Source organism: Ixodes scapularis, unplaced genomic scaffold (genome assembly GCF_016920785.2).
Source record: "Ixodes scapularis isolate PalLabHiFi unplaced genomic scaffold, ASM1692078v2 PGA_scaffold0__279_contigs__length_252992795, whole genome shotgun sequence".
NCBI lineage: Eukaryota > Metazoa > Arthropoda > Arachnida > Ixodida > Ixodidae > Ixodes > Ixodes scapularis.
In genome coordinates this window covers 129,552,013-129,573,548 of record NW_024609835.1, presented here as the reverse complement: position 1 = coordinate 129,573,548, position 21,536 = coordinate 129,552,013, and the positions used below count along the sequence as shown (strand labels likewise).

General features: G+C 43.3%; 1 protein-coding gene across 1 annotated transcript in view; it reads left to right on the top strand.

Moving 5' to 3' along the window:
- The window catches only part of LOC8043871 (dopamine D2-like receptor), a 1,482,298-nt gene that overhangs the window by 554,093 nt on the left and 906,669 nt on the right, over positions 1-21,536 (top strand). The gene's annotated exons all lie outside the window — the stretch shown is intronic.

Here is a 21,536-nt window from a genome sequence, read left to right as displayed (position 1 = left end):
GCGAAGTTATTATGTTTATTGTATTCATACTCCGTACAGAATTGTAATATTAGGCCATATCCAGAATAGGGTAAATGAGACCATATATGGTCATATCTACAATACGAGTATGCAAAACGTGACTTTCCAATTCTTTATATTGTCATATATGGCATTTGTGTATGGTGTGCTTCTAATACCTATGCATTAATAGTTGCCCTATGAGATGCCGTGGGATCGGGGGAAATTCTCATTCAGGAAACGATACAGGAGTAAACTTCGGAATCTCATTGTTTCTTATTTTAGCTAGTCTTAAATCCTGGCTAAGTTTTGGCTCCACAATGAGTTCTTCATGAGACGCTGCCTTTGTTTCCAGGAACGTTTGTGCTTGTAAAGCAGCCTTGAAAGACACGGGGGGTGTTTACTCAACCTAAAAAAGAGGAGAAAAATGCTTATGTTTCCTAAAGTTTGCGTTTCACACTTGGTTCAAACACCCATTTTGACAAATTTTTCTGGCACGCACTATCAGCAAGCGACATTGCAAACACCCCATTTTTTCATCTATCACACCCCTCACTTGATTCTCAGACGCGATTACCACACAATGCTCATACATTAATCGGCGATTCGACATATGTCTATTTGCATTTAGTTTGGTTTTTTATGGGTCCACATGTATGTGATAGACGCCATACGCTTTGGCCGAGAATGCTTGATGTTTCGCACGTTAGCAGAAGTGATACTAAACCCCCCCCCCCCCCCCCCCGGCTATAGCATTAATTCTTCTAATGTGCCACAGTAAAGCAGAAAGCACACGAAAATGATCTCTTTCCACCCAAAAGAAAGGTCAAAAATCCCTGGGGACACGTTACACCACTGTCATAATACTTTTAACTCCATATTTATGTGTTTACTGCCCGACTTTAGACATACAATTTCATCCATTCGAATCAAAACCCAAAATTCTCTCATAAAGCTTTAATTTATTCTCACGTTTGTGGAACCGCCTAGGATCTTCCGAAAAGTGAATACAGCGTTTATAGGAGCGTTTTCTTGCTGAAGATATTGATAATATTAAAAAAATAAACGTAATATTTTTTTACTTTTTTTTAACATCTGCCAACGACTGCGCCAATTTGACTTGCAGCGGCGACTTCAGCACGAACGTAACATGCATGGCGTGACTAGCCGAAACTACGACCAGCCAGCTGTGAAAGGATCTTGAATGCGGCGCTCCTTGAATTATTCAGTAACCCAAGTTTCAATCGTCCCTCCTTTTCACTCCTTTCACCCACCAACTTCCAATCGAGCGGCGTCAGAACCAAAGTAGAGGTGGATATATTTTACAGGTACTACAGCTAAAATACGTTGGTACATCCCATCAAGGACTGCTTCCATTTTGCAGTGTTGGGAAAATTACTCGATAAAGGTATTAAGTTAAGTTACTAAATACCTGCTTCATAAAGTATTTAAAATATTACTCAAGTTACTTTCACTGCAAAGTATCTTGAGTAGAGTACAAATACTTGAATTGTAATTCAATTACTTTTGAACATTCTTCGGCATTGCTTATTTTGTATCGACGTCATTGACAACGACAATTATGCAGCTGCGCAAATCTGGTTTATCAGAATGGTTTATTTACACGCAACAACACAAAACGGCAAAAAAACAAAAAAAAAAACATCGTAGGGCTATTTTATGCAGTCATACTATGAGGAGCGGGATATTGTCACGAATAACAAATGATGAGGTGGTGAATAATTGAAGACACTAAACGTTTAATGGGGCGAAATTGTGCCCAAAATAAAATAGAGAAAGGCTAGCGTCACAGGCGTCGATATCGGAGAAACTGCAGGATCAAGCGCTGGGGCGAGACTGACTCCGGGCCGCCACGCGGAGCACCTTCTGTACCCGCGTGGGTCTCTGGAACATTCGGCGTAGAACATTCGGCGCTTAGGACACTCGTAACTCGATCAGAAAAGGTTCTCGAACTTACGAGAATGTCAAGTTGAAAGAATAAATAACAGAGGAGTCCGCTCCCTGGCATCGAACCTCCGCGCAAGAGTCAAGCGCGGCAACCATTCGGCCACGCGCACGCTCGACAACGCGCGTGGCAATATCACTGATACCTGTTACAAAACATTTCCCGGACAAAAAGAAAGAGGTGACTTTAGCTATTGGGGAGGAGATCAGACCGTGGCGCCCCAAGTGGTTAGCTTTCGAAATTCACGAATGGGGACAACAAATACAATGACTCAGCGCTCGGCTGACATGACCGAATGCGGCGTCAGCGTTGGGCTGGAGTTCGTGTTCTCCGGTGAGGGGGAGGAGGGACTCTTTTGTTACCACTCCGACCTGCATGAAAAATGCAGGCAGCAGGCACGGTGACGGTGCCCAGTTCAGCACAAACGCCGCAGTGGGTCAAGCTCGCATTCTCTGACGACTGCTTTCGGGAGAGATCCGGCACCTAACGTCACTTCGTTTATTGCTAGTATTTTTACATTACACTGTGCCCCGCGCTCTATTGAAGAATATGACATGGACATTCCCATAAGGCCTGTGGGCATGAGCACAGGCCTTGTGTTGGGTCAACACCGTGGTGTGGTGACAACAAACAAGACAGAGTGCTGAATGTCACGTCCTGCTGAGCACCTTAGCCACATCGTTTAACTACAATCCATATTCCCTATATGAGGGGTTCACTATAAACGGACCTGGGATGCGGATATCGGTGAATGGGTAAAGAAGAGAAGCCACATAACAGCCCCGGCGGCGGTCGCAGCTTCTTCAAGTAGGTTGAGTTCAGAAAGGCACTTAACATTGGGGGACGATTTTTTGGCATTTTAAGTGGTCATCTAGCTCGTAGTTCATTTGCTGTCCTGTTCTCTGCTTATCAATGTTCGTTTAAAAACAGTGTTCGCGAGAGCAATAAGTGACGGACTGACGACAAAAAGAAGCGCAACAACAAAAAAAAAACCTGGAAGTTTTTTTCTAGTGGGGCCAAAAAACAAGCAAAACAAAAATGCGTTTTATTTTGTGTGTCCATTTCTCATTTTCTTCCATTCGTTATTTTCTTGAAACACAAGTCTGCATTGTTGTCGTAGGTTGTTTCCCGGTCTGCGTTGCACCTCAGTGTGGCAATCTTTACTTCCGTAAAACCGTACCCCTTCTGTTTGAGGATTTTCTGGGGAGCTTTAGGAAACAAAAGGCGCCTTTGGAAAGGCTAGGGGGAAACCTTCCTTTTACGAACTTTGGGCTGAAATATGAGTCACAATCGGCAAAAAGCGATATTTTCACGAGCTCAGTCAAAGTCACCGTAGCTAATCAGAGCTAGCAGCAGGATTTGGTTGCTCGAAATAATTTTCACGTTTGCTCGTGTCACACCCCCGCCACTTCATAAGAAAGAACTCGGAAAATGGCGGAATGTCAAAAATGTATTTGAGATAATGAGTACAAGATACTCTGAAATGTAATTAAAATAGAGTATCAAACGCTCTCAATCAAAAGTATTGGCAAGATACCAAGATACTTAAAAAGTATTTGAAATACAGTATCTTGAGTAAAGTATTTGAGATGGGCACAAGTCTAGTATTTTGCGTCCATACTTCCTATTTATAGTTATGGCTATGATTGACAGTGCTGTTTTCGCTTCTCTTGGAACTTCCATCAATTTCGGTTGGCTCACGCCTGTCGTATCAACCCTTTGTAATGCACTGCGAAGTTTTCTGATTTTGACGCTTCTAATCCGGGTTTTCTTTCTCTCTTTTTTTGTGACAAAAGCGAGGGACAAATGACATGCTTCCTCTGTCAGTGGCACATTATAAATACTACTGCTGGCAGGTGTATCATTACTCATCATAATGTCGGGCACGCGCATATTCACGTACGTTTCATGCGCGCGGGGTTGAGGTCGACGGAACTCATAGTCAAGAAAGTGTGTAGGGTATCACTGGCCCTTACTTAAAAAAAAAAAAAAAAAAACATAACAAACCATAACATTTTTTTTTTAGTGGCGTGGTTTGGCACATTTTTGTTTCGACAAAATATGCGCACATAATCAGATCGTGAATTTTCATTTGTGGTTTTCACCCAGCCTGTCTTCCACACAAAGCAGACGCCATTTATTTTCTTTAAAGATGCGGGTTCATCCCCCTAAGCTACTCCTTTAGCCTAAAATTAAGTTATTTTATTAAAAGATTTCACACGCGCGCCAGCGTCGCAAGCCCAGCTAAAAACAACAACAAAAAAGTATTGTAGGTTATGAAATGTAGAAATATCCAGCATGACAATACAATGCAATACAAAAGAATACAATTTAATTCCCACATAAGCTAACAATGTTTGTGTGGGATTATTGGCACAAGGTGAAACAAGGTAATCTAGCGATAACAAATTTGGATGTTTAACAAAAATACAAGCAATTGATTTTAATTGTTGCCACTATTCGTATCACTGAAATAAAAAAAAAAACGAGTGGTTCTTACACGCACCCGCGCATAATAAAGTTTTGGAGATACCGAGTATCTGTTTGTATCGGCACTGTCCTTGTTGAGCTAAGAAATACAATTTAGAAAATTCCTTTGAAATAACTTTTCCGCTTGTATGTTTGTTTCCTTTTTTTACTTTTCCTGTGTTCGTTTTTAAATAAATATTTGTTTCGGCGACATTTGCTGGTTGTAGCAAATCTTATCTTATGGATCTCTTCGGTTAACTCATTGGAAATCTTAGGCACGTAATATTTTTCTTGCTTCTCCGTATTTTTCTGATTATAAAGGGTTCAAGTACGTCTATTTGGGCCTACTCCTATTTATTTGCTACTTTTAGTTTTTTTATTTGCTTTTGTAAATGTTCCTTGTAATTATGTCGTATTTTGTTGGATCTCTAAACAGCAGCCTTCTAAGTTTTGTGTGCATATATTCTGCAACACCTAGCGGTCCGCTTACAGGTAGCAAAATATTTCTTATGGTCGTCTTCTGAATAAAATCTATTCTTTTTCAGTAGGCTTTTTGGATACAGTGTCCTTAAACTGTTATATAACACATTGTAGCGTTGATGTTACTAATAAGACCAATTATTCCGAGCATATAACGCGTGGAATAAGCCTGAAACAATCTTCCGAGAAAACAGTTTCATAGTAGCGAAATGCTTGCATCACTGCAGAAGTGCGCGCCCTCTCGTAGCTGCTGCACCAATTATCTGAGTGCGCCACGAGGTTTGCGTCGGCGTTCTGCGAAGACTCGCATCCAATGACACGCTTCATGCCCCCAAAATAATGATTACCACTAGCGTTGCTTGATGAACCTTTGAAACCTGTCTACAGTTTGCGTATCTTTCGGCCTATAGAATGTATTAAACTTCTTCGGGACGTTAATTAACGCCACCAGGTTATTTGTTGACAAAGTCATACCTGTTTGCACTGTTCTCCTTGTCTCTCTCTCTCCCTCCTGTCTTCGCTATTTCGCCTCGCTCTGCCGAAGTGTGCTGGGAATGACCGTACAAACCGTTTCCAATATCCTTTGCCGGATGGTTGGTGCACAGCTTTCACACGAAAAAGACGCCACCGTGAACGACGTTTACAATGAATAGCTTGACTTAATTTTTGCCAAACGGCACATAAACGTTTTCTCGGGATCATGTATTATAAGGCGCGAAGAATTTTTTTTTTCAGTTAAAATGTGTGTGTTTTGGTACCCCAAATGAATCAAAAACAATAATTATGGAGGACAGCCATTCGTTCTTACGGAACTCCTTTCGACCTACACACAATGACATATTTGAGAAAATCCTTCAGATTGTCCGGAACCTATATTCCTTCAGAGCAAATAGAAACTTTGCCAAGCTCAAATGTGTAAACTTCTTGAAGTACTACTCGCGCGCGTCCAGGCACCGCTGCCATTGTCTTGGATCCTTGATTTCTTTGGCGCAGAAAAAGCTGATCTGCGTGACTGCATCAGGTGGACGGCTCCGTGTGGTTTATGTATCATTTCCTGTTGTCCTTTTGTCAAACCGTTGACTCGATTTGTACGTTTGTGTTTGTGACATCTCTTGTTTCTTCATTCTCGCTTCACACACAGCGGACTCGGGACAGAATCCTGGTGGCACCGGCGGGATTTGGGGTGTCCTTTTTCGAGCATTTGACGATATCGGCGGTGGACGCCTACAACGCCCTACGTTATTTCGAGTGGAAGAAGGAGCTCCTGGCAATTATCGCGTCAAAACCCACTCCAAAACCGCTACCAATTCGCTCCCAATCCACCGAGGAAATTCCAGATGAATCCGCAGTCCGACTGCTAATACATCATACAAGAGACAATCTGCAGACTCTGCCTCAGGCAGGCTTCCTTCTTGTATGACAGTCCTGTTACGTGGGTCATACACAAACCGTATGCAGACATGTTCTAATCATACATGTGTATGAAGCAAACATGCTGCGAACATTCTTGAAGCGTGTCCAAGACACTTAAGGTATCATGTCTGCTGCAGTCACTGCGCCTTTTATAGGATATGTACGTGTGAGTAGTTCGACTGCGGCCTTAGAGTTCACGCGTATAACTCAGTTCACAGCGGCCCCCTGTGCTAAATATATATCCGAACTTTGAGAGGCTCGGAAAGGGGACCTTGTTTATAATCCGATCCCTGTTTACGGTCTAGTTGCGAGGGAGGCAGTGTGCCGACCGGGATAAGTGAATCAGCTTCGCCTTCGCATCGCCACGGCCGGCACTTCAGAGTAATGCACCGGAGTTAGCGGATGCGAGAGGGGTCGGTGCTCTTTTCCCGGAGTCTCACGTCGAGCTGCGCCAAATAAATTAAAGTTTGAAAGAGAATCAACAGCAACAAAAAGAAAGAAAAAAGGCGATCCTTTGAGTTTCGAAACGTTAACGGGGCGCGCTGCTTGACACCTACATTAATTATGAGGCTAGCCAGAAGTCCGTCGCCTCGGGAAATGACCTTTGTGACAGGGCGCGGAAAATATATTGAGCTCATTTCGTGACAACTGGCTGATGCGAACGCGTGTTACGAAATCCATAAGAGCAGCACGGAAAACATAATGGTGGTTTTTTTATGCTTTTGTATTAGAGGTGAAAAGACATCATTCACGCAACAAAACATCTACAAAGTAGAACGCGCACAAATAAAGCGTTCCGATTTATGTTCAATCGCTATCGATCCATAGACTGTCTCCCGACTCGAGTCCAAGGCAAACCTTCGGCCTAAAATTACTAGGATAATGTTGACTCGAATGAAGTGTTTTTAGATGTCACCATACAAACTTCGATAACGTAACTAGAACGATACATAGCAAATGTTTTGTACCCCATCGCTGCAACACAGAATCTTTTAGAAACTCCTTTTTTTTCAAACGCATTGTCTATGCGGGGATGGTGTAAATTCTAAAATGAGTATGGTTTTCTTGATAAGATCTTTAGTACATAAGTTGGATTACTTTTTAAACGTCTAGCAACCTGCTTTAGACTCTCGACTGGCACTACGTTAATATAAAAAATATATTAAAATAAACACGAATAAATGATTAATTGAATAGCGAAGCGGCATCCCTACCTTTAAGACTGTATATAAAGCCGGTATATTGGGGTTTTTTTTTGCATGGCGAGGGCTATAAGTGACATACTACGTACAACGCTATTCGCTTCAAGCCACAATTCGCACATCTTTATGGCAATTATAAAAATAAGGCAAGTAAGAAATTATAAACAAGATAATTTCAACATCGAGCCGGTGACATCCGATGATTCTTCTTGCAATCGTTCTGTATTTACTAATCACAATACACGAGACGTGGAGATAAACCCTTCATTTTTTAAACTGTCAGTGACTAAATCCATCGCTTAAGAAGTATTTTTTAGTTCGCTATTTAGACTATCTCTCTGTGGCCCTCCCACAAAAAAGAAAGCCTTAAAAAAATCTCCAAGGTGTTTTTTTTTTTTTTTTGTGGGAGTGCCACAGGGAGATAAGTCTAATAGAACCTACACGTAATTTGGCTTCATATAAAGTTTTTTTTGTTTTTTCTTCAGCATGAGCTTTCTGCTTTTGCTAACACAAGTGTGAACGCGCAGGAACTCGCCACCAAGGCGGAGTTTCTAGTCTCAGCGGAAAGTCCGACGCGCAAAAGTAAATTCTTCTCGGCAGAAATTTTCCTACTTTCCCTTATTCCCCCTTCAATTTTCTTCTCGCTTCTCTACGTCCTTCTCGCATGCTAAGCGTCTAAGCCGCTTATAACCCCCAAACTTGAACAACAGGGATTAGTCCGACTGGCAGGATAGGAGCACCGAAGGAGGCTGTTGCTCTTCGGGCTATTCCGTGACAGACTAACGAGTTTCTTGTTGGGAAGGGCTATGTGCTCCTTTCGTTCCTAAGCTGACAGTACGGTGGAAGCTACGCGCTCGTCGGACCAGTTCTATGTCTAGCTTTGGCCACGTGATTCCTCTTCCGTCCAAACATACGCACAGGGAGCGGAGTCAGGTGATGCCAGGAAGGCGGGTGATTGGTCCGGCGAGCATTTAACCCCCGCAGCACTGTCAGATCAAGGATCAAAGGAGATTTTTTTATATATATGTATAGAACCTGCACTGTTAGAAAAACTCCTGTCAAAGTATGGGACACATACATGCTAACCTTGTTGCCACAACATGTACTGTATTACCGGACTACAGAACATGTTCCATACTTCTTTAGTACGGGAAACGTTGTTGTTGTATGGGCAGCCACAATAAGTTCCATACACCATCATCACGGAAAAAGTAGTGTATGCTACAGGAAATGTACCATCATGGCACACAGCAGCACATGTTCGGTTGCAAGTCATGCTAGAACATGTACCATTTTTACGAAGTACATCACATGTTCCAATGCGTTCAAAATGACACAGGTTACATTTCTTGTACTTACGGGAAAAGTTCAGTCTTGTTTGTGATAGTACTCGCCCCATTTTATGTTACTACCGCTATTCACGAGTACATCCGGGCTTTGTATGTCACATGCCAAGCTTCTCCTTAAAAAATTTGATATGTGACATGCAAAACAGGGATGTTCTGACAGTTTGCAGGCGCAACTTGATGCAAGTCTTTGCAGCATAAAATTACCTGCAATGCGGAAATGTTCCCCAAACTTGTATGGAAAATTTGAACTGTCTTATCTAATGCGAGCACTAACCTGAAAAACAGAACAATGAATCTGTGACATATATACTTAATAGAACAGCCAGGAATGCTATGAGAAAGTGCTCGCATGCTACGTCAAGTTTAGAGATCATTGTACATGTAGGGACGGGGATAAAGGCATATAAACATTTGTAAACATCCTTATGAAACTAATTTCACGCTTGGTCCTTTTGGTTCCAAACCATAGCAACGGACCCATTGCGAAGAAGACTGAACAGTTTGCTGCTTCAAAAATATTTACATTTATTTTTCTTTTAAATGACTAGAAGACATACACAATAAAAAAAAAAAAAACATTTCATGCCGCAAATATATTTGGGGCAGCTCAGCCATCAAAAAAGTATCAGAGTGAGCAGTATACTAAAGAAAAATGTCACAAAAAATTATGCTGACAAGCTACACCTCGTAAAGAACCATCTTGGCCTATGACAACACATAGTAATATTAACAATAGAAAAAAATGAATCTAAACAAGCACCGAATTTTCTTTCCACTTCTTTTGGAACTTCAAGAACTCTTGTAGGGCTCCCTGCACCTTCAGACGCATCAGAGCAACTTTTCTTCAAGACTGCCGGGACCCCTCCTGTGGGTTTATTGCCACAAGTTGCTTGAAAGAAAGAGCACTTAAATAATGGGCGGGATTATTTAGAGGAAGATGTCTAACAGAAGCTAAGGAGTTCCTGACTCCTTCTTTAACTTCTCTATCGGTTAGTAATCCATTCTGAACGAATTCTAAATCTTTCCTATAGTATACTTTCAAGCCGAGACAAACGCCCCTAATCTGGACAGTCCGTGCACACACCATGAGCCTCCAAGTCTGATCCTTGCATCAAAACAAATTTTAATTGTACAAAAAAGAAAAAAAATTTCACCCCACTGGTTTTAGTTCTCAGTAATAACTGCGCACATTTCGGAACTTGCGTGAGCACACAACGCTAAGACATTCTACAACCCGAGACGGAGGCTACAAGGGAGGACAAACACATCCATCTCAATTGAGACGTAAGAATAAAAAAAATCCTGTATATTTATTATAATGCCATTAAATGCAAAGGTGCAAGCGAGCTGGACAATAATGATGAAAAGAATCCCTGGAGAAGGGGAACAAGAGGGACAATGGACAAACATTTGTTTGTCCATTGTCCCTCTTGTTCCCCTTCTCCAGGGATTATTTTCATCATTATTGTCCAGCTCGCTTGCACCTTTGCATTTAATGGCATTATAATAAATATACAGGATTTTTGTTTGTTTGTCCATTGTCCCTCTTGTTCCCCTTCTCCAGGGATTATTTTCATCATTATTGTCCAGCTCGCTTGCACCTTTGCATTTAATGGCATTATAATAATAACCTTAAATTGCAAGCATCACCCTTGTTGGTGTTAGACTGGTGGCAGTTGATAAAACCCGTTTGCTCTACTGACGCCTAACCCCTGGTTAGCTCAGTTGGTAGAGCGCTCCACTTGTAATGGAGAGGTCCCGGGTTCGATACCCGGACCAGGCGGATTTTTTCGGTCGCGCACCAGTCACCTAGCTGTGTTCGGAGATTTGTGTTTGTCCATTGTCCCTCTTGTTCCCCTTCTCCAGGGATTATTTTCATCCTGTATATGTACAGTACTCAGCAAAGGAACACGGGACAGTATTACCTCTTAAGATTACATCAATCTATGACGTAGCGCACAAAATTGTTGCATTAAGCATTAAGCGTTCGGCCACCGACAAGTTAGCACGTTTATAAGGTAATTAACAGTTTGTGTGTTCCTACAAGTTTCGGAAACATTGCCCATTGCCAAAGGAAAACAGTGTTTGAACTTTTTGACTTGTACCCTATACTGTAAACGACTTATTTTTCGCGGGCTCAATATTTCGCGATTGAGGTAAAAGTTGAAGATTTGGAATAACTCGCGGGTTCTAATTTTCGCGATGCGGCGGGATTCCAATGTGTTTACATTTTTCCAGAATCGTTCGCGGGACCTTTTTTTTTTTTTTTTTTTTTTTTTTAATTGTAGGCGATTCGGGAAAATTAGTATCTTTCGAAAAATAAGTCGCCTACAGTTTTCGAAATCTCCAATTCTGAGCCCAATTGGCTTTGCCGGAAATACGTTGAGGAGCACACCACCATTCAAAGGTATGCCAAACTGCTTAGGATGTTGGCAAGGAAACGATAACAGATTAGGTACATAATTTATTGCTAACGGCCTTTTATGTCATTAACGCTGTCAAAAATTACTTATCAGTTATTGCTGCTTCCCAGACAAAAATAAATCGCCTATTTATTTTTTCACGAAATGCAATATCCACTTGACAATTCAACCACTTGAAGGAATTAGAACTGTCCATACGATACATTTTTCCAAAGCAAATTCACAGTGCACATTTTCATAACTGAAAGGCACATTCATAGTTACCTCTAAACGAACTCCAACGCTGCTGGCAGCTCAGCAGGATACTTTAGGTTGAGACAACAGTATGTGGCGTACATCAGCTCCATAGCAGAGAGGAAGCTGACGCCTTCGAAGCACCTGGTGCCATCCAGTGGCAGTTGAAGATGCTTCTGCCTGAAAAAAAAAAGTAGATCTTTTTAGTCATAAAAGAACGCTGATCCAAACGTTTATGATTGCCATTGTGTTTGAGACCATTAATACCTAGGACTTTTGGGAGTTATACTATTTTCAAACATGGCACACCTTTTCAGTTTTTATCTGGGGAGAAGATTTTCAGTTTCTTCCGGTTAGCATGTATACCCATGAGTTTTATTGCTTTATTCTGGTGATATGTATAGTATCTTCCTTTAATTCACAACGCAAAACCGCACTCCGTTGCGGTGAATGAACTTGATACGCGATGAAAACGAGTCAAATTCCATCCTTTAAAAAAAGGGAACTTGACACACAAAACCCAATTACAATTCACGAGCATGCTCATGAATGTGCGAGGCTGCATGCACAATGCGCGAGTCTGGTTGCATATTCACGACCAAGCTCGTGAATTGCGAGGTTGGTTAGGTCATGATGGCGAAAATATTTGTTTGAGGGCTCTGCAGTAATTTGTATTGGCAGAGCAAAGCTCTGCCACTATGGCCAGGATTCGGGTCGTCCAATGAAAGAACGTTAACGCGCGTCGTGCGTACAGCAACTTCCAGTAGAGCTGCACGACGTCGTGCGTGTAGCAATACTCTACATAAAAAGGGTGTCCTTCTCAGGCCATAAGCGGGAGTTCACTCTGAGCATGCGCAGCGTTCAGAGAGCTCCAATGTGGCGTCCAGTGAATACCACCTATTACAATAGAGGTTTCGACTGGACCGGGGTAATATCGAAGTATATTCGTCTATCAGTAGCCCGAGTTATTTCGGAAATATCAGTCCCGAAAAAATGCCATCAATTTTGTCCACAAAACACCTGGGCCCGTTTACTTGAACCACCAACCGCGGCTAAAGTTAGCCGCAGTACCTAGGAGAGGGATTTTGAGATCACGTGACTGGCTCGGTAGGGATGCGGGGAAACATGGTGGTGCCCCAGTGAGCGAGCGCCGCTCGCTTTGGAAATAATATGTCGTTGGAGCTGCAATATCGGGCGCGTTAGTCAGCAACGAATGATGCAGGAGGCTTTCGCTTTGCCTTACCTCACTTAATCCGCAAAGCGTGGGCAATGACATCGCCGCATTTCTTAGATAGTGTTTCGATTCTGGGCACTCCGAAGCCTAAATGAACGCGATAATTGTCGGCATGGCAACGTCTTTGGAAAGCGGATTGTTGATAGCACACAATAGGGTGCCTACATGTCTGTCTGTCTAAGGGTGAAGACATCCATTGTTACCCTGAATGTGCCAGCGCGTGACGCTCTCGCGCATTTGGTGCGTGACTTGGGCGGTAAAATGGCGTTTATGCATTAGCCAAAGCTACGCGCTCGTGCTGAGTGACACCGGATTGCGCGCACTTCAAAATGCATAGAAAGAACGATTGGGCGGAAAAATGGCCGAGATGTCACCACTCAAGCAAAAGCGCGCGTGTGTATGAAGGCACTCTAGCACACAGAAGCAGACGGCGCCCCAACAGACCTTTTTTTCTAAATTATCCAAGCACCGAGGTGCATGCTACGACTGTAGTGGCACGCGTCGCACGTGCTGGCGTCTGCAGTATAGCACGGTGGCAGTAGTAATCATTCTAAAGCAAAAAGTATAAAACAAATTTCGCTTTGCACGTGCATTCGTTAAAGCCTCATTATGATTTTTTACTTCAAATCTTTTATAAGAGGAAGGCCAGCGCGCGTGAACCGTAGAATTACACTTCCAGCGTTCTCCTCGCGATGCTTCGATAATTTAGAAAAAAGTCTGTCGGGACGCTGTCTGCTTTTGTGTGCTATCAACAATCCGCTTTGACTTTGAACTTTGAACCATGTGAGGTTGAAGTTAGCGGCGAATCTAGTTTAAATCGACGCGCTTAAGTCACGCACGTTGACAGCGGCTTGGCATAATAATGCGGGAATATTGCGGAAACCATGCTCTCCTAGTGCCCAACTACTAAATAGGGTCGGGCAGTATGTCGCCCCGAATCAGGAACTATAAAAGGCCTAGCTTTATGCGGCTGGGAAGACGAGACGCTGCACGATGGGCATCCCGAACTTGGAATATACGACACCTTTAGAGATAGTAAACTAACACGGGCGTTAGGAATAACTTAACGTATACGTACCTTGGAAAACGAAGCCGTCTACGCACCGTAGAACGCCGCTGACGACGCGACAACAACGCCAAACTCGCCTTCCGAACGGGTAGCAGCATTCCGCAGCCCCCGGGCCCACGCCGGCCGGCAGCGGCTTGCGCATGCGCGGGAGAGAGATGTCTTCCTTCGCGCGGCGTAACTCGGCTCACGGGCGCTGTACTTCCGCGGTCTGATTGAGTGCCATAAAACTTCCTGGATGTCCGGCACTTTTGGGCGCGTTCAATTCGCTTATACCAGTTGAACAGACTATAAACTGTAATCTTGTAAGGCTTTTTTTATTGATACGGATAAGCTCATACTTATTGCTTAAATAGCACACTTCAATGCATATGGTACAGTTCCCGTTCCTGAAAGCAAACAGCACATTATGTGCATTTCCAGAAAACGGGACATGTTCTATTCGGTTTTTCCACGTAGATTGATGGAATTTTCTAACAGTGTGCAACGGTTGAGTTGTTAGGGGAGGAAGTGGCCGAATGGGCTAACGCGTCTCAGCTCGGAGCGTGGAGCGAAAGCTTGCGCTCGGAACCTCCTGGGTTCGATCCCCGCCGCCCCCGCCCGTTTCGATCTGGATGAGTTTCGTACCGGCACGCGTTCGTGTGGTCACTACTGCGTCAGGCACGTTAAAAACCCCAGGTTAGTGGATGTACTGCACTGGCTAAATTTCTCATCTACAGCTAAGAGACCGATTACCCCTTGAGGCGCATCTCCATCAAGGCTGTATAAACATAAAGAGCAAACCAATTTTTCGTTGAGTTGTTATTTGTGTATAATTTTTCTTCTTTTCATTATGCGCAAAGTTAAGTTTAGGTGGCAGTATGTGTGTTTAAGAGCGCAGATATGTAAAACTATCGATAGTGGAAGACGAATTTAACTGTCGATAGGTAAAAAGAACCATCGATAGTCCTATGGATAGTCGCATATCGTAAAACTATTGATACTAGTATCGATAGTATACAATTGATAGTCGACAATCGTAAAACTATTGATTGTCGACTATCGTGAAACCCGATAGCATACCTTGAATAGTCGACTATGGTGAAATTGTTTATAATCGAATATCGAGAATTTCCGATATCCAGCCATTGATAGGATTTTATTAGGAGGCGGACGAAGAACGTAAAAAAAAAGTGTAGCTCGGAGAGAAACGCAACTGCAATTAGGGACTTTCGTGTAATTATCGAGGAGCAATCTAAAACATATCTTTAAAAAAATCACAAAATGGTAGAAATCCTCTTAGAAACTATTGATAATACGATTAAATATATATTGTATATAATTGAAAATATCAACTTACAAGGTCCTCGAAGTTTTTTTCCTGTTTTAGATTGCTTTCCGGGGCGGGGCGTGCCCTTTGCTTTTATGAGCTCATTCAGAAAAATGAATATCCCTGTCGCCCCCGATAAGTAAACTATATATGTGTTGCATAACTCCGGAACCCTACTTGAATATACTTCTAGCTATGGTGATCAAATGCGCAAGTACGGGGGCATGTCTTTACCTGGATGAAAAGATAACATTAACTGAAGAGCGTGTTGGTAACACTGACTGGCAACAGAAAGAATAAACACACTCGGGACAAGGTACGACGAACATTTCTTTCAATTGGCAACAACATGGATGAGCTTAAAAGCACTCCCTGCAATTCAGAACCGTAAAAAAATTAGAGAAAGGGGATGCAGTGTATTATGCGCGTGTTCGCCTCGTATAGCGAACAAGACCTATTGATCCAAACAGCGGCGGATGTAACCGGAGACGCCGGGAGGGAAGGGCCAGGCGGCGGGCAAAGGAGATGCGCAGGACACCTGGAAGCAAGAGACTGGGCGCGGACCAGACAGAAAAAGAGATAAAAAAAAGTATAAAAAGTTGTCAAGTGGAAAATAATATAAAATGTGAAGTAACAGTGAGCAGAAAAAAGTTGTGATATGGGGGGGGGGGGGCGGTTATAATCTACACTAATTCCGGAATCAGGTAGGTTATCTCTTCTTTGGAAAGAAGAAGGGAAGGCGCAGACACATTTTGTGAACAGAGTTCATGATATAATATTTTCTACTTTACAGCTCTTTACACCTTCATCTATCTCTTTTTATGACTGGTCCGCACCCAGTCTGTTGCCACCTGTAGCCTTTATCACCTCTCAGTGATCATGGCTACGAAAAGGATTATGTGTCAATTGAATAATAAGGGCAATACATGCGTGAAACCAACTTGTGAAAACCCTGATGCTAAATATCTTCAGCGAGTGTTTTCCCTCGCTCCAATACAAAAAAAAAAAGACTGAATGTAATTATAAAACCCTTGAGTAGGTTTTTGAGATCACCTAAAAATGGCGATAACTCACTCTGCGAGTACTAAGCATCATAGGAATCCAAGAATCATAGCAATGTAGCGATCCGCAGACGATTTTCATTAAAAAAAAAGCAATCAAAGATCGAACATATCGAGGTCTTCTCCGACGGTAGGAGCAGCATTGTTCCAGCAGCCAGGACGACATATGATAAATGAAAACGCGAAGTTTTGTTGGGATTCCAAACGCTGTTATTACAAAATGCTTATGCTTTTGCAGATGATAAATGTAAATAAGAATAGTCGAAAAATTATAATTTTTCGCAGAGGCGGAACATAATGCTGCAGTAATCATCTAAAACAAACGCACTACTTTTTTTTTCCGCAGGAGTGATGTGTTTGGTCATCAGATCTCAAGCGCGCGCTCGCTGGGTTGAATCCGCGTGGTAAGATACACTCTAACACCGTGGATGAATCGTAGCCCGGGCTGTATGGGCGCCGCGCGCGCGCGTTCGAGATATCAGTCACCGGTCGGAGGCGCGACGATTCTTCGCTTGCCGTAAGTAATCCCTGGAGAAGGGGAACAAGAGGGACAAAGGACAAACAGAAATCTCCAAACACAGCTAGGTGACTGGTGAGCGACCGAAAAAATCCGCCTGGTCCGGGTAACGAACCCGGGACCTCTCCATTACAGGTGGAGCGCTCTACCAATTGAGCTAACCAGGGATTAGACATCAGTAGAGCAAACGGGTTTTATCAGCCGCCACCAGTCTAACGCCACCAAGGGTGAAGCTTGCAATTTAAGGTTATGATTATAATGCAATTAAATGCAAAGGTGCAAGCGAGCTGGACAAGAATGACGTAAGTAATCCCTGGAGAAGGGGAACAAGAGGGACGAAGGACAAACAGAAATCTCCAAACACAGCTAGGTGACTGGTGCGCGACCGACAAAATCCGCCTGGTCCGGGTAACGAACCCGGGACCTCTCCATTACAGGTGGAGCGCTCTACCAATTGAGCTAACCAGGGGTTAGACATCAGTAGAGCAAACGGGTTTTATCAGCCGCCACCAGTCTAACACCACCAAGGGTGAAGCTCATTCATAACCGACCCATACCCGGACCAGGCGGATTTTTTCGGTCGCGCACCAGTCACCTAGCTGTGTTTGGAGATTTCTGTTTGTCCTTTGTCCCTCTTGTTCCCCTTCTCCAGGGATTACTTACGTCATTCTTGTCCAGCTCGCTTGCACCTTTGCATTTAATTGCATTATAATCATAACCTTAAATTGCAAGCTTCACCCTTGGTGGTGTTAGACTGGTGGCGGCTGATAAAACCCGTTTGCTCTACTGATGTCTAACCCCTGGTTAGCTCAATTGGTAGAGCGCTCCACCCGTGATAAAGAGGTCCTGGATTCGTTACCCGGACCAGGCGGATTTTTTCGGTCGCGCACCAGTCACCTAGCTGTGTTTGGAGATTTCTCTTTGTCCTTTGTCCCTCTTGTTCCCCTTCTCCAGGGATTACTTACGTCATTCTTGTCCAGCTCGCTTGCACCTTTGCATTTAATTGCATTATAATCATAACCTTAAATTGCAAGCTTCACCCTTGGTGGCGTTAGACTGGTGGCGGCTGATAAAACCCGTTTGCTCTACTGATGTCTAACCCCTGGTTAGCTCAATTGGTAGAGCGCTCCACCTGTAATGGAGAGGTCCCGGGTTCGGTACCCGGACCAGGCGGATTTTTTCGGTCGCGCACCAGTCACCTAGCCGTGTTTGGAGATTTCTCTTTGTCTTTGTCCCTCTTGTTCCCCTTCTCCAGAGATTACTTACGTCATTCTTGTCCAGCTCGCTTGCACCTTTGCATTTAATTGCATTATAATCTTCGCTTGCCATCGGTTCAAAGTGGTCGTGTGGTTTCGGAACATGCTCCTTCCATCGCCGGAGATGATTTCGGTGTGTGGCGATCATTAATTGTATATTCAATAGAGAAATCGGTCGGGTATTGTCATGATTTATAGATTTCTAGGATGTTTAGAGCCAGCAGAGTATGTTATCGCCATATTTATGCTATTTCAGAAACCTCCTCAGGGCATCTTTAATACATGGTAGTAAAACCCGAGACTCAGGAACACAGAAGGGGACGAACACAACCCAACGGTCCCCTTCTGTGCTCCTGAGTGTCGGGTTTTATTACCATCAATCACCATCACCTAGCTTGTTTTTTTGTCTGTTTTTTGAAGTATTGTTGCACCTTTAATAGTTTTGCAACTGCGGGCATACTAAAGTGTAAAGCCCGGTATCTCAACCCCATGATTATAAAACATACGCGCGTGGAAAAGCTACCAGGTATACATTTCTGTTCTACCTCTATATTAATTGTACGAGAATGCAACTTTATATTTTGTCTCCTTTCAATTTCTTGTTTTTTTCTAAAACCACGCGTTGTGTTCCCAAACATATCTGTCGTCATTCCCTTTTGGGTAGTGCTTTAATTTTCCTAACACTGGATGGTTTTCTGAAATCTGATTTTCTATAGGATCGATAGTCGACTACAAGCAGACTATCGACTGCACTATCGCCAGCACTATCAATAGTTTTCGAAACTATTGATATTTTTGGAAAACCTATCGATAGTATCAATAGTCACTTTTTCGATAGTTTTGCATCACTACTCGCATGTTGTAAGCCGTTTTTTCGTTTTTTCGTTTATTAAGGGGATGTGTGAGGATACCGAGGTGTCTCGGAGAGCTTCCATGGTCATGGCACTTATTGAATCATCTTCATTTTCTACGTTTGCTTCGTTTAGAAGGTGGTCGAACAATAGGAACTTGTAGTAGATCGTTTTTTCTTCCCCGCTACGGCATCCGTAAAGAAAACGCCGTAGCTGCGCATGCACGCCGCCAGCCTTGTCTGCATAGTTAAAGGTTTTGTAGTGGATTACGGAGCGCTATGCGGAGGTTAGCGGGCTGCTGTGGGAACGGTCTGCTAAAACACCCTAATGTCGTGCCAACGTCAGCCGGATACGCAAAGTTGATACCCTGTCGCAGTATCCTCCTTTGACGTGCGTACTCTTTTAGGAGGTCGCCCCGCATTCTTTTCTTCGAGACCACGACATTTGTTGTACTCTAAAATACTTTATTTTTGCGGCCGCGTAATTTCGTGGATTTCGCTCAGTTTGCATTTCGGGAACACTTAGTGTGCACGACATGTTACGATTGGAAGTGGTTCGCTGTGTACTAGTTACGATGAGGTGACGTATTTTCGCGATCAATTTTTCTCAATTTTTAAGTCATAAAAAAATTGTCAAAATTAGTGATTCGCAAAAATTAGTTCGTCTTGGTATGCTGAAATGGCAGATAACCATTTTTCGCTTTCTGATAAAAAAAAACAAAAAAAAAAAAACAACTCCGAGATATTTAGAATCAAAAATCCAGGGGAAAAAAATGCCTAAAAAAAAAACGGGGGAAACAAATGTGTCGTTGATGTTTCCTGGTCGGTAAGATGCTTTCTAGAGAGTTGTTGAAATGAACGAATCATATAAAAATCCCGATGGCGTTAGCAGATGCCAGCATGCAAGAAGAAGAGCGGCTTGACTTTCATCCGTTTTAGTTTATAATATGTTCAGCCCAAAGCTGACGGTGCGGTGGGAGCTACGTGCTGGCCGGACCATTCGACAATTTCCTTTCATTGCCTGACCCCGTTCGCTGCACGTACTTATGGGCGGGGGCGTTATCACATCGGGACAAATAGGCGCATGGCTGTTCCTACGAGCACATAGCCTCCAGGGCGCTTGTCGGTACATCAAGTCCGAGGGTCAAAGCGAAGGCTAGCGTCAAAAAGGGAGAAGTGGGGAAGAAAGACCGTGCGGGTTCTGCATTTCTTTGTGGGATCACTAACTAGCTGCTAAACTCATCCTTTCTAATCCTAAACGGCGACTTAAAAAGGACGTGTTCTTTCCGTCTTTCTGACTGGACATGAACGCCAAACGAACGGGCACAGGTGAAGAAGTGGACGACAGCACGGGGCGACAACACCGCCCCGTGTTGTCGTCCACTTCTTCACCTGTCCCCGTTCTTTTGGCGCTCATTTCCAGTCATGAACCAACAAGCCCAGCTAAACATTTTCTTTCCTTCTTTCCTCTTGCGGGAAAAACGGCAAGGAGAAAGTCGAAAATCAGTAAGCACCAACATGGTGCGATGAGGAGCAAAACGTGTTCTGACTGCGCATCAAAGACACTCTGTTTTCTAAAGTCTTTTTTAAAACTTTTTTATAGGCGCTGACGTCGTAAGGAGGAGGAGGAGGACACAACTTTATTTATAATCTATTGGATTTGTAGGGTCAAGTATCGAGATTCTGGTCGTTGCTCCGCATCCAATGATACCGCAGAATTTCACAGTAAGAATACTCAAGAACAGATCGCCGATCAAGAAGCTTCAACACAATAAGCCATGACCCAAATTATTCCAGATGAGAAATCGAGCAAACTGAATCGATCCCGCGTGCAAGCGCTATATTCGGGTGTAGAAAAAAAAACAAAAAAAAAAACTATATAAACAAGCCAAACAACAAAAAAACATTAAATTTTTTTTGCGAAGCTTGGGTTTAGGTGATGTATTAATCATTCTCAAATGTTGTGAGTGTAGGTTCTTGAAAAGAAAAATGAAAAATTCGAAAAAGAAAAACACGTTATTCCTATGCACGGGGAGAAACACGGTAGGAACCTTCGCTGCTGATCGCATATGGTACCATGCAGGCTCGCAGCATCTGCTCGATTTGCGTTCGGGTGTTCAGTTCGAAGAAGCTTTCAAATATTTGTCACGGACATTTTTCTTCCTTTCGATGCCGTCTTTGGGTAGCAGCGTCCACCAGGTGGCTCGTTACTGATTTTCGTAAAAATAACACGTTTTCCTTTCCTCGTACGTTTTTATTTTTTAACACATTTAAGATTTTTAGCACAATAAATGCACCACCTAAACAGCAGACTTGTGCCTATCTTAAATACTCTACACAAGATGCTGTAAGTCAAACACTTCTGCCAGCATTCCACTATTTTGCGAATACATTTCGTCTTGAGTATTTGCTACTCTATCTTAATAGGTGACCGGCGTTTGAGCCGGAAGTTTCGTCATCCGAAGCGAGGCACCACGTGACTTCACGCTTCCGGTTCGTCCGGTGCTGGTCGCGGTTCGTCCAGCTGCATCGAGACTCGAGAGCCCTTCTAGGCGTGGTGGCCGTGCTGTATTCGCGGTGAAAATGGCTTACAGCTCCGCGGTACGTTCTAACGCAAGCCATAGAGGGCAGACAAACGTCGGTGACCGTTTATGCGCGGCCGATATTGTTACAGGCCAGTACAACGTGTTCTCTCTTTCTTGGGGTG